We start from the raw sequence: 16,425 nt of genomic DNA, 5'->3' as shown, positions 1-16,425 counted from the left end.
CCACTAACGCCGTTAAATCACAAACAATACAATGAAGTGTAGAGATATAATTTTAAAAATTGGCTGAGATATTTTGACTTCACATTGCCCATCACAATACTGTGGTGATCTCTGTCAGTGCATGTTCACAAGGGGTTAAGGGGTAGATAGCAGCTCCACATGATCACCAGGGGGCTGGACCAACAGGGGTATAAAGGGCAGCCACACGGGGTCTCTGGCTCTCTCTCGGGTGTGCTGTGAACAGGGAAACTTCAGAATCACATAGATAGTTAGTGGAGTTACATTTAGTTACAATTGTTAAATCTTGTTATCCAATCCCTAGTTCCCATGTTAAGGTAAAGAACTCACGCATTAATAGGTACTCAATAAACCTTTGTTGTTACTGGACGAGTTTGAGTCTTCTTCAACAAGATTCAGAGGACCTCACCATCAGCCAAGGATTGAGTAACACGTGTTATCGACCACGCAGGTAACACTACAAATACAACATAGAATGGCCAGTAAGTTCCTTTTGTTGTCTGTTTCATTCTGCTTCGCACGACATAAGTTGATGAAGAAGGCACCTGTGGTTGGAGGCACCTGTGTGCGTGAGGAATCTCTCTGACAAACCTGTCCCAGGTGGTGACAAGAGCTACAGACCCCACCGCCCCAACCTCCAACCCCCAATCCCCGGCACCCCTCCATGGTCTCTGTGGAGTCTGCACGTTCTCCTCATGTCGGCGTGGGTTTCCTCCGAGCGCTCCGGTTTCCTCCTACAAGTCCCAAAAGATGTGCTTTTGAGTGAATTGGACATTCTGAATTCTCCCTCCGTGTACCGAAACAGGCGCCAAAGTGTGGCGACTAGGGGCTTTTCACAGTAACTTCATTGTGATACTAATGTAAGCCTACTTGTGACAATAATAAAAATTATGATCTCCGATCCCTCTGACTTCCCAAACCCTAATTCCTACCCACTTACCTTAGTCACTTACCATCTCTCTGGTGTGTCAATTTCACCTGGTCTTTGAAATGTACCCGTTTTACGGCTTCTAAAGAACAAAGAAAAGTACAGCACAGGACCAGGCCCTTCGGCCCTCCAAGCCTGTGCTGACCATGATGCCCTCACAAAAATATGCAGTTAAAACAAAGAGTATAGCTACCTTGAATCCGACAGAGCTCAACTGAGCTGAGCTCTACTGGAAGACCTTCGATCGAGCCCCAAGCAGCTCCAGGGACTGGGTGTATCAGCACAATTTGCAAGGGCAGGTTAGTTTGTATTTATTTCTTCCAATTCCCTTGGGCCATCTCTTTTTGACGCAGGCCGGAAGTTATGGCCCAATGTGTGCAGCACAGCTACAGCACCTAAATGGAAATGAGTGAGCACTATCTGATTGATATGGTTTTGAGGAAGGTACCTTCCGCACACTCTCATTTTATCGAAGTGAAAAACAAATCTATTAAATTCTCGGGTAGATTGAAGAATTGCTGTGACACATGGCGCTCTATCAGTGTTTATCCAGATTAAAGTAAGCATATCATTATGTCACTAGGAATTTCCTCTTCCGAGAACCATTAATATCTGACATGGCTATGTTATTATAAGAAATCTGTATGTGCTAAAAGCAAATCACATGAGGTTTGTTGTGCGCTGAAATCCTGCAAGTATCGACGAACCCTGTTTTGGAAGCAATATATCACGGTTTAAATGGAAATTAAATTACCCAGCCCAGCAACTTTAATTTGGTTGTTTGTTACATTTTCATTACTGTTCAAACAGAGGATGCATAATAATTTGCAGAGCAGGTCAAATGGCGATATAGTTATTCAGTCAGACTTTAGTCTGCGTAGGTTTTCATAATAGAGGATAATCTTGTCATCTTTTTCACTTCATAACCTACAGGGAAATATCAGTGAATGAATATTTAATAACAATCGTGTGATATGGGGCTTCAGTACATCATCTTTGAAAGACAGTACCTGTGGTAATGCGGTGTTCCCTGAAGAGTCAGCATAAATTGTACATTCATGACCTGGAGAGGGGCTTTAACTAACATGGTTTATTCTTCAGAGATGAGTGTCTGTGGTGATTGTTCCTTTAAGGGCAACATAGCAGAGTAAGGGTCACATGGCTTGTGCGACCAATCAGGACTCAGAGTGGAATCACTCCGTGGTGAGAGAGACTCCTAGGAGAAGAGACATTTTGGAAGCTAGCTTCAGCTATGAGGCTGCTGTTCAATCCTTCTTAATAAATACCTTTTGCATTTGTTAATGACGTCTGTGAAAGTGCATCTGTACATCTGCCGATGAGGATAGATTATCCAGACACTGCCCGACGCCTGAGAGTAGAGTTGATGAGGGAGAGCCAGTCGACATCCAGAAGGCTTACGACAAAGTCCCACATAAGAGATTGGTGTGTAAAACTAAAGTGCATAGGATTGGGGGTAATGTATTGAGCTGAATAGAAAACTGGTTGGCAGACAGGAAACAAAGAATAGGAATAAATGGTGTAGGAGCGGTTTCAAGACCTGTGTATTGAGTCAGCTTCCACGTGGGGTTATTCCCTGTGGCTTAACTCAGTACAGAGAGCAAAAGACACATTGACAATCTGGACTATCGATGACTATTTAATCAAGCTTGTTACATGTACACGGAAAACAGACCTGCATATCTGCCAAGATCTGTTCTGCTGAACAAAGACCAGGATACAGTACTTATACAATTTTCAAAAATCAATAGCCCACCCCAGTTGGACACGATCCAATCCCTGAAGCTGCTACGTTTGAACTTATCCAATAGAATTGCAAGCAATTTTCAAACTTCGCCCAGTAGAATTGCAAGCAGCCCATGATTGATCCTCATCCTGACAGCTACGCTTACTAGTAATTTGCTGTGCACTCATTGTCTGTGAGAAACAGGACAGCAAAACTAGCATCCTGGATTGTTTCACAAAGACAGGATATCAGAAGTGACGTCCTTTTGGTCAAGTTAGCTATCCTAAATCCCATTTGATTAGTTATTACTGCTATTTCCTAAAAATACATGTTTAATGGTTAATAATGATTACTCAGTACACGTCCTATAATTCATCTCAATCCGTAATAAATTAAGTTAGGTAAAACTACTCTCGTGGCATCCTCGCTACTCAGTTTTAAGAGGTATCGCTGAACCCCCCCCTTCAAACGGGTCTTTTTCTGGATGGTTGGCAGTGACTAGTGGGGATTGGTGTTGGGACCCCAGCTATTCACAATATATATTAATGATTTAGATGAGGGAACTAAATGTAATATCTCCAAATTTGCAGATTACACAAGCTGGGTGGGAGACTGAGTTGTGAGGAGAATGAAGAGATGCTTCAGCGTGAGTTGGACAAGCTGCGTTAGTGGGCAGATGCAGCATAATGTGGATAAATATGAGGTAACCCACTTTGGAAGCAAAAACAAGGAGGCAGATTATTATCTGAATGGCTAAAAATTGAAAGAGGGGAATGTGCGACGAGACTCAGGTGTCCTTATACACCAGTTGCTGAACGTAAGTACACAGGTGCAGAAGGCGGTAAAGAAGGCACCTGGAATATTGTGTGCAGTTTTTGTCTCCTTATCTGAGGAAGGATGTTCTTGCTTCAAAAGGGATACAGCAAATGTTTACCAGGCTGATTCCTGGGATGACGGGACAGACATATGAGGAGAGATTGAGTCGGTTAGGATTATATTCCCTGGAGTTCAGAAGAATGAGAGGGGGATCTCATAGAAACTTATAAAATTCTAGCAGGAATAGGCAAGGTAGATTCAAGAAGAATGTTCCCGATGGGGGGTGTGTTCAGAACCAAGGGTCAGTCTGAGGATGCGGGGTAAACCATTTACTGTTGAGATGAGGAGAAATTTCTTCACCTAGAGACTGGTGAGCCTGTGGAATTTGTTACCACAGAAAGTAATTGAGCTTGAAACATTGTGGGTGGGATTCTCCGTCCAGCGATGCTGGAATCGCGAATTGCGGTCGGGCAGAGAATCTTGGACTCAATGAGGCTGCACGAAAAGGAGCTGCTTGGGGAGGACACTGCAGAACAAGAGCCTGTCCCAGAGGAGCATGGGCCAGCTGGTGATGATGGAGAGCCAGCTACTCAACAGGCCGAGAAGAAAGTGGGAAGGAGGCTTCGCACGGGGCTCATGTGTACCGGCTATGCCTGTCGTACGAGGATAAAAGCAAATGACTGTGGATGCTAGAATCTGAAACAAAAACAGAAAATCCTTGGCAATTTAAGCAGGACTGAACAACATCTGTGAAGAGAAAAGGGAGTTAACATTTTGAGTCTGGATGACTCTTTGTCAAAGAGTCTCGTTTACCTGTCGGACCAGGCAAGTTGCCACCGACTGTGGCTGACCAGACGCCTGACGTCATATGTGCCACATCATAGTACATCTGGTACCACTGGGTATGGGGGAGGACACCCGTTCCCAATAGCTGTCAAGGTGGCGATAGCCATGAACGTTTTTGCCACGGGGTTATTCCAGGCACCGAGTGGGGACCTGTCTGGGATCTCCCAGAACTCTGTGCATAGGTGCATCCCTGCCATAGCGGAGGCCCAGTATGCCCGGGTGTCTCAATATATTCACCTGAATATGGACCGAGCCCATCAGGTTGCCTGGGCAGCGGGATTCGCCACTATCGCCCCAGGTCCAGGGGTGATTGGCGGGACGCATGTTCCACTTCGAGCACCACCGCATAAGGGGGAGCCCTTCACAAACTGAAACGGATTGCATTCCCTCAATGTGCAGTTGGTGTGTGACCACCAGCCATACATTATGTATGGCTTAGTCCGATACCTAGGTAGCATCACAACGCTTTTATCCTGGCACCCAGCATACTCGATGGCACCCAGCATATTCGAGGCGCTTCCCCGGGTGAAGGATTGGGTCCTGGGCAAAAGGGGATTTCCGCTGTTGTCAAGGCTGATGACGCTCATTCAGAAGCCACAGACCAATGCAGAGGACAGTCCTGTGACCACAATGTTTACAAACATCAACCACTTCAAAGAGAATTAACTGCATGCCAATCACCTCCCTTCATTCCTGAGTGATTTTGAAGCATTCAGCTAGACTTAACTCTCTTTGAATGAAGTAAGGCTGACAGCTGTATTTGCGGATCTGAGGGGTTTAAACGCAGGTCACTGTCCTACTCTTTCCAGGAATTGACAGGTGGTGCTTTCTCTGTCTGAGTCAGCAGCTGTATGCCGAGCTGAGTTTTACAACAGTACAGTTTTTTCACTTGTCGCTGTCTGGGCTGTTCTCTAGCTTTCTGATAGGGGTCTCTTTTCTGGGGGGAATCTGTGGGGGGACCCTTTATTTAGGGGGCCTATGTGGGGGTCCCCTAATCAGAGGGCCTCTGGGGGCCACCTCCTATCCATGTGGTCTCTGGGGATTTCCCCAGTCCGGGTCTCAGGGTGGTCTCTATACAGTTGGTCTCTGGAGCAATCCCCCTATTCAGGGGGTCACTGGGGGGGGGGGGGAGCGGGGGGGGGGCCCTATTTCAGGGGTGTCAGGGGGTTCCCCTATTCAGGGGGTCTCTGGGGAGAAGCAGTAGGGGGGATCTGGTGGGGGTGGGATGAGTAGGTCTTGCATTGTCGGGGGAGGAGGGTGGCCCTTGGATGGACTTTGGGGACAACTCCCTTAAGGATTTACCCCATTGGCCCACAGCGAAGTCCACCACAATAGGGCTGGTAAATACCAGCAGTGATTCACGCCTACATGATTCCCGGCCCAGAGGACCAGAGAACCACGTGGACCCGGAGAATCTGGTGCCCGGCCCGCTGAGTGGGTCATTAGGACCAATTTGCATCCTCCCAATGGCGCTCGGGTGCAAGCCTTGATCCTGCTGCCAGTGAGGGGCTGGAGCATCGCAAATGGATCGGCGCAGAGTGCTGATCCGGGGCGAAATTCTCCTACCCGCCCCGCCACATTTCTGCCCCGACCGGCCGGCGGGAGTTTCCGTAACACTGGCCGGTCAATGGGGTTTCCCATTGTGGGGCAGCCCCACGCCATCGGGAAACCCCCTGGTGCCGGCAAAACGGAGACTCCCGCCGGCGGAGAATGACGCCCCCGGTTCTTACCACGGACGCCCGATTCTCCGTCGCATCAGGAACCCTGCTACCGGCAGCGGGCAGCGGAAAATCCAGCCCATTGCCTTAAAAAGCTTCATGTCAGAAGCTCTCTCTTTCACCAATTTCAATTTGGTGACAGGAGCATGCAGCCCAATGGGAAATCACTTGGCATTAACCCTCAGGATTTGAAAACAGATTTAAATGAAGTAATTGTGCATTTAAAAAGGAAGGATAACTGATTGACTGCTGGATGTTGGAATTCTCAAAAGGGCTTCTCCACCCGATATTCCTGATGCCATTTTCACATTGTTGACTGGCCAGATTGGATCTCTACGTATTTGGCCAATATACCTTTGATAATGTGACTGGATCCATAGGACCCATTGATTCATTTATGTTGATGATTTTGGCAGCTCAACATGTTGGTTGTTGTCTACATCCCTGCTTGACTATTATTTTTATTTTACACTGTACTGTATTGTTGTACATTTACTGACTCCCAGACAATTGCAACCTATAATTATTTGATTGTCTATACATTACAGAACAGCTTGTTCAATCCCATAAATGCATTTCCCTATTAATGACAAAAAAAATGGAGTGTGAGGTGGGTTGGGGTTTGTCGCTCGCAAGAGTCTATTTTACAGCAAACTATGGATCCAGCAAACAGAATTTGTTTGAACAAAGTTCCTACACATTGTAACAGACAAAGTTTATTTAAACAGATCTCTACACATTTATCGCAAACAAAGTATATTTGAGCAAATTACAGAAAACCAAACTCTCGACCAAAACTGTAGCAAAGTCTCTTGATTAAATTAAGGTTATTTTACCAGAAGAATGCAGTAAGTGGAGGACAGTTACAGAATACAAATGATGTGCATAAAATCAATTCCAATCAATCCAGGCAGATTTGTGGAGCAACTATCCAATCAGCTCTATTCTAGCTGGGACTTGTGGTGTCACAATGTGCAGTCTTAAATAAAACATGAGTTAAGGCAGATAAATTGAATGACATGGTTACATTATTCTGAACAAATATTTATTAACCTGTGACTATTTTACAAGGTACAGAAGAGAAAGGCCTTCATCAAACCAGCCATTCTTCACACTCCATATTTGCATTTATGTAATGCTTTTTGCAACCAGCAGACATTTCAAAGCACTTTACAGCCGATGAAGTACATTTTGACGTAGTGTCACTGTTGTAATGTCGGAAGTGTAGCTGTTAATGTGAGTTCAGCAAACTAACTGCCCTGTCCTTCTTTGGAATAGTGCAAAGGGATCTTTTCCATCCAACTGAGGCCTCAGTTTGACACTTCTTCCGAAAGATAGCAGGTGGGATTCTCCGCCCGGGACGCCCAGATCATGTTCCCCGATGCGACAGAGAATCGGGCGGTGGGGTGAAATTGGGATCGGCGGCGGGCACCGAGCCGAACGTGATGCTCTGACCCCCGGAATCCAGATCCATGCTGTGCATACAAATGAATGCAAATGGGTCTATGCTCTGGCCCTCCGTGATTCTCCAGTCCCTGTGGCCAGGAATCACGTCGGCGTGGATCACTTGTGGTCTCTACCAGTGGGGTCCTGGCGTGGTAGAGTTTGTGGTGTGCCAAGAGGTCCACCACGCCAGGGCCATTCTGGTGGAGACCATCGACTCTGCCGAGGGCCAGCCCCCCATAACACTTCTTGCTCATCCTCCCCAGGGGCCTTTGTAATAGGGTGACCCCCGCAGGGAGCCCTGTAATAGGGAGACACCCCCAGGGACACCTGCAATAAGGAGACCCCTTCCAGGGATCCCTGTAATAGGGAGATCCCCCAGGGACCCCCATTATAAGGAGACCCCCAGGGACCCCGTAATCGAGAGCCCCACCCAGAACCCCTGCAATAGGGAGACCCCTCGGGACTCATTCTCCCCACATGGACCACTGTAATAGGGGGCCAACCAGAATGACCCCCTACCTAAAGGGACTCCCACCACAGACCCCTCCCACACAGACCCCACCCCCTCCAAAAAGAGACTCCTGTCTGGTAGCTAGCCAGCAGTCCAGACAGGGGCAGTGAGAAGAATTATAGCTGTAACACTTATCTTGAAGCTCCACATGTCCATTCCTGAAAGGAGAGCAGCTGAGACCTGTGTCTGGACCCCAGAATCCACTAGCTGCAAGCCATTCATAGCTTTCTAGTAGTGGTCAGTGATTAACAGCTTCTACAAAGCATCTGCAGCTTTGATTCATTCATCTCCCTTCATGGTTCAGTGGCATAAGTGGAGAAACTCCATTGTTTACAAACATTCAGCACATCAAAAAGAAGTAAGTGCATTCCAAGCACTAAGTGCATTCAATCACTCAAGCATGTGATGTGCTGCACTCATCTTTCTTACAGGGTCCGTGTGGAACCCAAAACCTTGTGATTTAGAGGTGACTGTGCTACCTACTGAGCTGCGGCAGACATGCATTTTACAATGAGTAGTGTCTTGTCTTTTTCTTGTCTCTGCTTAAGTAAGAGGGCAATTATTTGAATTGTCTGGAAGGACTAAAACTTTTCCAGTGCTGTTATGTGAATCAGATGAGATACTAGAAAAGCATGAAGACAACAAGGCCCCTTTAATGTCCCAGGAGCAGACACAAGTGATATATTTTGCCAAATATCATGCTTCCTCCCACCCAATGTCCTAGACAAGTTCCTTTATTTGATATTGGCTTCCTAGCCCTGTAGATCTGAGCCTTTGACCTGCCCCATTCAGAAAACTTGGCTCTGCTATTTGTTCAGAGTCAAACCACAGAATCTTGGCTCCTGAAACAATAGTCTCATTTACAGCGAGTTGTTAATTTAGATTCGATCAGATATAAACAATGCAGAACATCATCATCTGGAATCAGCACCATTTACCCTTGTCTGAAATCCAAATAGAAAAGCACAGGGATCCAATTTCTTTGTTTCCTTAATGATCAAAGCAGGTATACTTGAAGATGCTGTAATAAGTTTCAGTTCCATTGGCTTTCCGCTTTTGTCTTTCCAACACAACACAACACAAATGCAGGAAAATATATTAAAAAGCAACTTGGCAAAGCAGGCTCTATATAGAATAACATAGAGATATTATCCTGACTTTATGTTATACGATCCTGGAAGCCATAAATAAGAACAAACTACCTGCTGGAATAGATTACAATGCTGTAACATAGGAACAGGAATAGCCTATTCAGCTCCTCAAGCCTGACCCGCGATTTTATTAGATCATGACTGCTTTGTACCTTATTCTCACTTGCTTGTCTTTGATCTAAGCACCTTGTCACTCTTACCAAAATAAATGTATTGATCTCGGTTTAGAAAGTTTCAGCTGACTCTTTTGAGGGAGAAAGTTCTAAATTTCCATTGCCTGGTCGAATTTCACTCGCTTTAATTTTAACTTTGTCATCCTTTTTCTGGATTGCCTCACCTGAGGAATTAATTCCTTACATCTGCCGGCGAACTCATTTGTCATTGTAAACATCTCAACTAGTTCATCCCTCAAACCTCTAACCTCAGGAGAACAGAAGCAAGGTTTACGCAATGTGCCCTTATAATTGAATCTTTTTCAGCCCTAGAATCTTTGAGTGCACAGCTATCGGGTTCTCTGTGAGGTACGAGTACATTTGGTGCTCCTAACCTTCCCTTCTCTGGCCGCTTTCTGCCACATTCCATTACCATTCTAATCGACAAGGCAGCAGCAGTCCCCAGTATGTCTATTGCCTGCCTTCTGCACTGCTGCCAGGCAGACGGATCTTGCCTCTTTGAGGCGCTCAGCAGCATTAGTTGGGTGCTGAGCTCACCTCCTGGCCAATTAGGACATTTGCGTTTAAAAATTGTATTATGAGGGGGATGTTGCTCGAGCATGGGGACAGTACCTGAAATTTGTCTGGTTGTTGGGTTCCTGACCTTGCATTGAAAATCTGGTCTGATATTTCATATCAGTAAGTTTCCAACAGAACCTTTCATCAGGGAGATTCATTGTAGGGAGTACATGTGATTAAGCAGGCATATTGTGTACTTGCTTTTATTAGCCGTGGCATAGAGTTTAAGAGCAGGGAGGTTATGTTGGAACTGTATAAAATGTTGGTTCGACTACAGTGAGAATATTGTGTGCAGTTCTGGACTCCACATTATAGAAGGGATGTGATGTGTTTGGGGCAGCACGGTAGCATTGTGGATAGCAAAATTGCTTCACAGCTCCAGGGTCCCAGGTTCGATTCCGGCTTGGGTCACTGTCTGTGCGGCGTCTGCACATCCTCCCAGTGTGTGCGTGGGTTTCCTCCGGGTGCTCCGGTTTCCTCCCACAGTCCAAAGATGTGCAGGTTAGGTGGATTGGCCATGATAAATTGCCCTTAGTGTCCAAAATTGCCCTTAGTGTTGGGTGGGGTTACTGGGTTATGGGGATAGGGTGGAGGTGTTGACCTTGGGTAGGGTGCTCTTTCCAAGAGCCTGTGCAGACTCGATGGGCCGAATGGCCTCCTTCTGCACTGTCAATTCTATGATAACACTGGAAAGGGTGCAGAGGAGATTTACCAGGGCGTTGCCTGGGCTGGAGAGTTTTGGCTATGAAGAAAGATTGGATAGACTCTGTTTTCCTTGGAGCAGAGTGGACTGAGGGGGTCATGATTGAGATGTATAAAATTATGGGGGGCATAGATAGAATAGACAGGAAGAACCTTTTCCCTTTGGTAGCGGGGCCAATGACCAGGGGGAACAGATTGAAGGTAAGGGGCAGGAGATTTAGAGTGGATGTGAGGAAAAACCTCTTTGCAGAGGGTGGTGGGAGTTTGGAATTTGCTGCATGAAAGGGTGGTGGAGTCAGATACCCTCATAACATTTAAGAAGTATTTAGAAGTGCAGTTATGATCCCAGGGCACAGAAGGCTATGGGCCAAGTGCTGGAAAATGGGATTAGAATGGTTAGGTGGTTGTTTTTGACCGGCGCAGATGCGATGGGCTGAAAGGCCTTTTCTGTGCCGTATGATTCTATGACTATGTCAAACAGTCTCTGCTGGCCTAGGTGAATGACGAAGGACGAAGTTTAATAGAACATAGAACTGTACAGCACAGTACAGGCCCTTCGGCCCACGATGTTGTGCCGAACTAGTCTGAAACTAAGATCAAATCAACATACTCCCAATCATTCTAGTGCACTCCATATGCCCATCCAATAACCGCTTGAAAGTTCCTAAAGTGTCCGACTCCACTACCATAGCTGGGAGTGCGTTCCACGCCCCAACCACTCTCTGAGTAAAGAACCTACCTCTGACATCCTTCCTATACCTTCCACCATGAACCTTATAGTTATGCCCCCTTGTAACAGCTGCATCCACCCGGGGAAAAAGTCGCTGAACGTCCACTCTATCTATCCCCCTCATCATCTTATACACCTCAATTAAGTCACCTCTCATCCTCCTTCACTCTAATGAGAAAAGCCCTAGCTCCCTCAACCTTTCCTCACAAGACCTACCCTCCAATCCAGGCAGCATCCTGGTAAATCTCTTTGCACCCTTTTCAATGCTTCCACATCCTTCCTATAAAGAGGTGACCAGAACTGCACACAAATGTGGTCTAACCAAGGTCTTCTACAGTTGCAGCGTAACCTCACGGCTCTTAAATTCAATTCCCCTGTTAATAAATGCTAACACACTATAGGCTTTCTTCACGGCTCTATCCACTTGGGGGGCAACTTTCAGAGATCTATGGACATGAACTCCGAGATCTCTCTGCTCCTGTTTTGACAGTGAAATCTCACCATTTTCTCAATCCATGTCGAACCATAAAACTACCACTCTGCTCCAATTCTAGATGAGGCTTTCAAATTGGCAAATTACAAGCTACTTTTTCCTGTATTTCGTTTATAAGTGATATATAGAACATAGAACATACAGTGCAGAAGGAGGCCATTCGGCCCATCGAGTCTGCACCGACCCACTTAAGCACTATCCCCATAACCCAATAACCCCTCCTAACCTTTTTGGTCACTAAGGGCAATTTATCGTGGCCAATCCACCTAACCTGCACGTCTTTGGACTGTGGGAGGAAACCGGAGTACCCGGAGGAAACCCACGCACACACGGGGAGAACGTGCAGACTCCGCACAGACAGTGATCCAGCGGGGAACCAATATGAACACATTGAGTATAGAGGGTTGGTATTGTATGCTGTCAATCAAAGTCATGACTTTGAGTGGAAGATCTTCCATTGACATAGGAATTTCTGGCCTCCAAGTACCTGCTTAGTCGAAACCGCTGCAAGGTGTCATGTGAGAGTACCTTTAAGAAATGGGTGTTTGTAAATGGGTGTGTATAGAAGTATCTGTAGTGGGAGTACCTTTAAGAAATGGGTGTTTATTACTGCAGTGATGTCAGAGAGTGGGTGGAGCTGGGCTGTCTGTCAGCATTTTACTTTTGTTTTAGGCGGTTTGCTGCAGGGTGTGTTTTAGTTTCGTTTTCAGAGCTGGAAAGCTGCAGTCACAGCCAGAAGGGTTATTAGTCTCGCTCTCTGTAATCTAAAGAATGTAAATCGATCCTTTGGTGATTTAAAACTAATAACTGTTCTCAGTAGTGACTTTAACCTGATGTGCTTCTGTTAAAAGTTCTTTTTTAAGTCTTATGGATGTTAAAAGGACAGCTTAAGGATTACTTAGTGTTGTATTCTTTGGGGGTTGTATTTGAATTGATGGTTGCTAAGATGTTCACTATGTTTTAAAAAGGTAACTTGAGTTCATAGAATAAACATTATTTTGCTTTAAAAAAAATACTTTTCCATTTCTGCTGTACCACACCTGTAGAGTGGGCCGTGTACTCCCCATACGTCAATCTAGTAAAAGTTGTGGGTCAGGTGAACTCCATGATACACTTTGGGGGTTCTCTAAACCCTGGACCATAACAAATTGGAGGCTCATCCGGGATAAAAGTCTACCTATTGGATTGGCTAAGTGAACTTAAAGACAGTGAGGGGTAAGTATATTGTGGTTGCTTTTCAGGTGTGGTATTATAGTTTAAGTAGGGAGAGTGTTGTGGACAACGGCTCTTTCAGAGGCTCTGAAGGTTTTGGGGGTGGAGACGGTCACACGCAGTACCTTACAGACAGAGACTAAAAGCAGACTGTTATATTTGGCAAAAACGTTGCAGTTAACATTACCTGACAAAATGTGAAATGATGAGGTAATTATGGCGGTGGCTAAACACTTAAAGTTGCCTGAGATACAGTTTGGCTCATTGGAAATGGCAAAAATTCAGTTACAAATTAACAAATGGAACATGAGAAAGAATTAAAGCAGCTTGAATATGAAAGAGAGAGAGAGGAAAAAGAAAGAGAAAGAGAAAGAGTAAGAGCGAGTGAGGAAAAAGAGAGAGAATAAATGAAAACAGAAAGAATAGTCTTAGCAGAACAAAAAGAAAGAGAAAGGGAGATACAGAACAGGGAAAAAGATAAAGAGAGAGAGTTTGAACTTCAGAAAATGACCATGAAGCATGACAGTCAATTAAAATTGGCAGACGTAATGGGAAACATACAGTTGGATGATAGTGATGAGGATAGTGAGAAAGAGCGTCAAAGTCGAAGGCTTGGTGGGAATCTATTTAAATATCTGCAAGCATTGCCAAGGTTTGACGAGAAGGAGGTAGAAGCCTTTTTCATTTCATTTGAGAAGGTGGCTAAACAAATGAAATGTCCACAGGACATGTGGGTATTACTGATTGAAACAAAGCTGGTAGGTAGGGCTAGTGAAGTGTTTGCGTCACTACCGGAGGACGTACCTAAGACGTATGAAGAGTTGAAAAAATCCATCTTAGGTGCATATGAACTAGTGCCTGAAGCCGACAGACAAAGGTTTAGAAATTTAAGGAAAGAATTTGGTCAAACATACAGGGAGTTTGAAAGGATCAAACAGAGTAATTTTGATCGGTGGATACGGGCTTTGAAAATAGACCAAATGTATGAAGCTCTCAGAGAAATTATACTTTTGGAGGAGTTTAAAAATTCAATTCCTGATGTAGTGAGAACTCATGTGGAAGAGCAGAGGGTTAAAACTGCGAGGTTAGCAGCAGAAATGGCAGATGATTATCAATTAGTTAATAAATCAAAGCTTGGTTTCCGACATCAGTTTCAGCCTGTGAGGGATAGAAACTGGGGACATGAGAAATACTCAAGCGGTAAAGGTAAAGGTGATCTGATGGGAGATAATAAGGAGAGTGTACCTCAGACTAAAAAGAAATCCAAGACGGTGGAAAAGAAATGAAAAATTTCAAATGTTTTCACTGTAATAAACTAGGCCATGTAAAGTCAGTGTTGGTGGTGGAAGAAAAGCACTGGGAAGGCTGATGTGGTAAAACAGGATAAGACAGTGGGGTTTGTTGAAGTGGTAAAGGAAAGCCCAAGTGAAGTGAAGGACGTCCAAAAGATTGTACAGCTTGATCAAGAGGTGATTGATAAGAAGGTGCCAGTAGAAACCGACTATTTTGTAATACACCTGATAGGTAAAAGATAGCTATTTAGCGTAAATATTAAGCCCCAGTCTTTAAATACCCATTTTACATTCACTCATAACCTCAGGCCATCTCATAACATACAGAGACACAAAAGAGCATGAACAGCATAATTCCATTATAGATTAAAAGAGCACTTTTACTGAGCTAACAAATACATTTGCAAGACAGTTTGACACTATACTTGTGCTGTACCATTTATCAGATCAAGAACAGAGCAACACCATAGCAATGGCAGAGTATTATGAAGCCACCATTGTTCACAATACAGATAACAGCTAAGTCAGCAGAAGACCAATTTAAGCTGGTTGTGATAACAGCACAGAATCACATTCCATAACATGCACAAGTATTCAAACATGAAACATTTAAAACTAATGTTGCACATTGAAGATTGATAGCTAACCGTAAAATCAAACTCATTTGATTCTAACCCAAACCAATTAGGATTACATAGGGGTGTAGATAGATGGCTAAAGACTGATATGATTTTGTATAACCGAAAGGGTCCGTACGGCCATCTTTATTCCGGAATCATCCTATACTTTGATCTAAACTATTCGCTGTCTCTATTTTTCATACTTTCACTTTTCCACTCTAACTCTTGAAGTAAATGCAAGCAGTTTTGCCGTAAGTGAGAAACCATTTCTGTATTATTTGAAAGTTAAATTGTGAACAAGTTGCTTCTCTTTAAGTCCTTTTTGCTAGCCGGACTTATTAGAGAATAAGATGTAAGTGACTCTCAATTGTAATCAAATAGCGGCCATAAACGATGTTATTTGCACCCAAGAGGTTTTAACTCCAATTTCTACTGGGTTTTAGTGTTCGCAAGTGCCACTAAATCCACATGGTAGATCTCTACAGTGCTAGATCTCTTTAAAGAATTTACTTGTGTGGATAAAGTTTACTCATGTGTATCAGGAGGAGCAGGTAAAGAAGTCACAATTTTAAGAGATACGGGAGCTAGTCAATCTTTAATGGTAAGAGATGAGGAGTTATGTAGTTTGGGAAGAATGTTGCCAGAAAAGGTGGTGATATGTGGAATTCAGGGTGAGAGGAGTAGTTATATAAGGTAAGGTTGGAAAGTCCATTTAAGAGTGGTGAAGTGGTAGTAGGAGTAATAGATAAACTATCTTGTCCAGGAATACAGTTTATCTTGGGGTAATAATATAGCTGGATCGCAGTTGGGAGTGATGCGTACTGTGGTTGATAAGCCAGTGGAAAATCAGACAATTGAAGTGTTGAAGGACGAATATCCTGGGATTTTTCCGGATTGTGTAGTAACAAGGTCGCAAAGTCACACGTTAAGACAAGAGGAGAAATCAAAGAGTGAAGATGAAGTTGAAGTGCAATTATCAGAAACGATTTTTGTTCAGATGGTTGAAAAAGAACAAGAACAGGTGGAGGATGAGGCGGATATTTTTAGTTCAGGAAAATTGGCAGAGTTACATCAGAAAGATATAGAAATAAAACGGATGTATCAGAAAGCATACACGGAAGAGGAATCTGCATGTACATCTGCGTTATTACCGTAAAAGTAATGTCTTGATGAGAAAATGGAGACCTTTACATATGCAGGCGGATGAAAAGTGGGCAGAAGTTCATCAAGTAGTATTTCCGGTAGGGTATAGAAAGGAAGTGTTGCGAGTTGCACATGAGGTACCAGTGGGAGGTCATTTGGGAATAAGGAAAACTCAAGCGAAAATCCAGAAACATTTTTATTGGCCTGGACTACATAAAGATGTAGTTAAATTTTGTCAATCATGTTACACATATCAAGTGATAGGGAAACCTCAAGCAGTGATAAAACCAGCACGCTTAATACCCATTCCAGCATTTGAGGAAC

At 44.3% G+C, this 16,425-nt stretch overlaps 1 long non-coding RNA gene across 4 annotated transcripts in view; it reads left to right on the top strand.

The window, feature by feature from the left end:
- Positions 1-226: 226 nt before the first annotated feature.
- The window catches only part of LOC140424829 (uncharacterized), a 312,594-nt gene continuing 296,395 nt past the window's right edge, over positions 227-16,425 (top strand). For all 4 annotated transcript variants that reach the window (XR_011947698.1, XR_011947696.1, XR_011947697.1 and 1 more), the window contains exon 1: positions 227-500. This is a non-coding gene — a long non-coding RNA (uncharacterized lncRNA). The remainder of the gene's footprint in view (positions 501-16,425) is intronic.

Source organism: Scyliorhinus torazame, chromosome 6, assembly GCF_047496885.1.
Source record: "Scyliorhinus torazame isolate Kashiwa2021f chromosome 6, sScyTor2.1, whole genome shotgun sequence".
Lineage (NCBI taxonomy): Eukaryota > Metazoa > Chordata > Chondrichthyes > Carcharhiniformes > Scyliorhinidae > Scyliorhinus > Scyliorhinus torazame.
The sequence above is the reverse complement of the archived record's forward strand: the minus strand, read 5'-3'. Positions and strand labels throughout refer to the sequence as shown.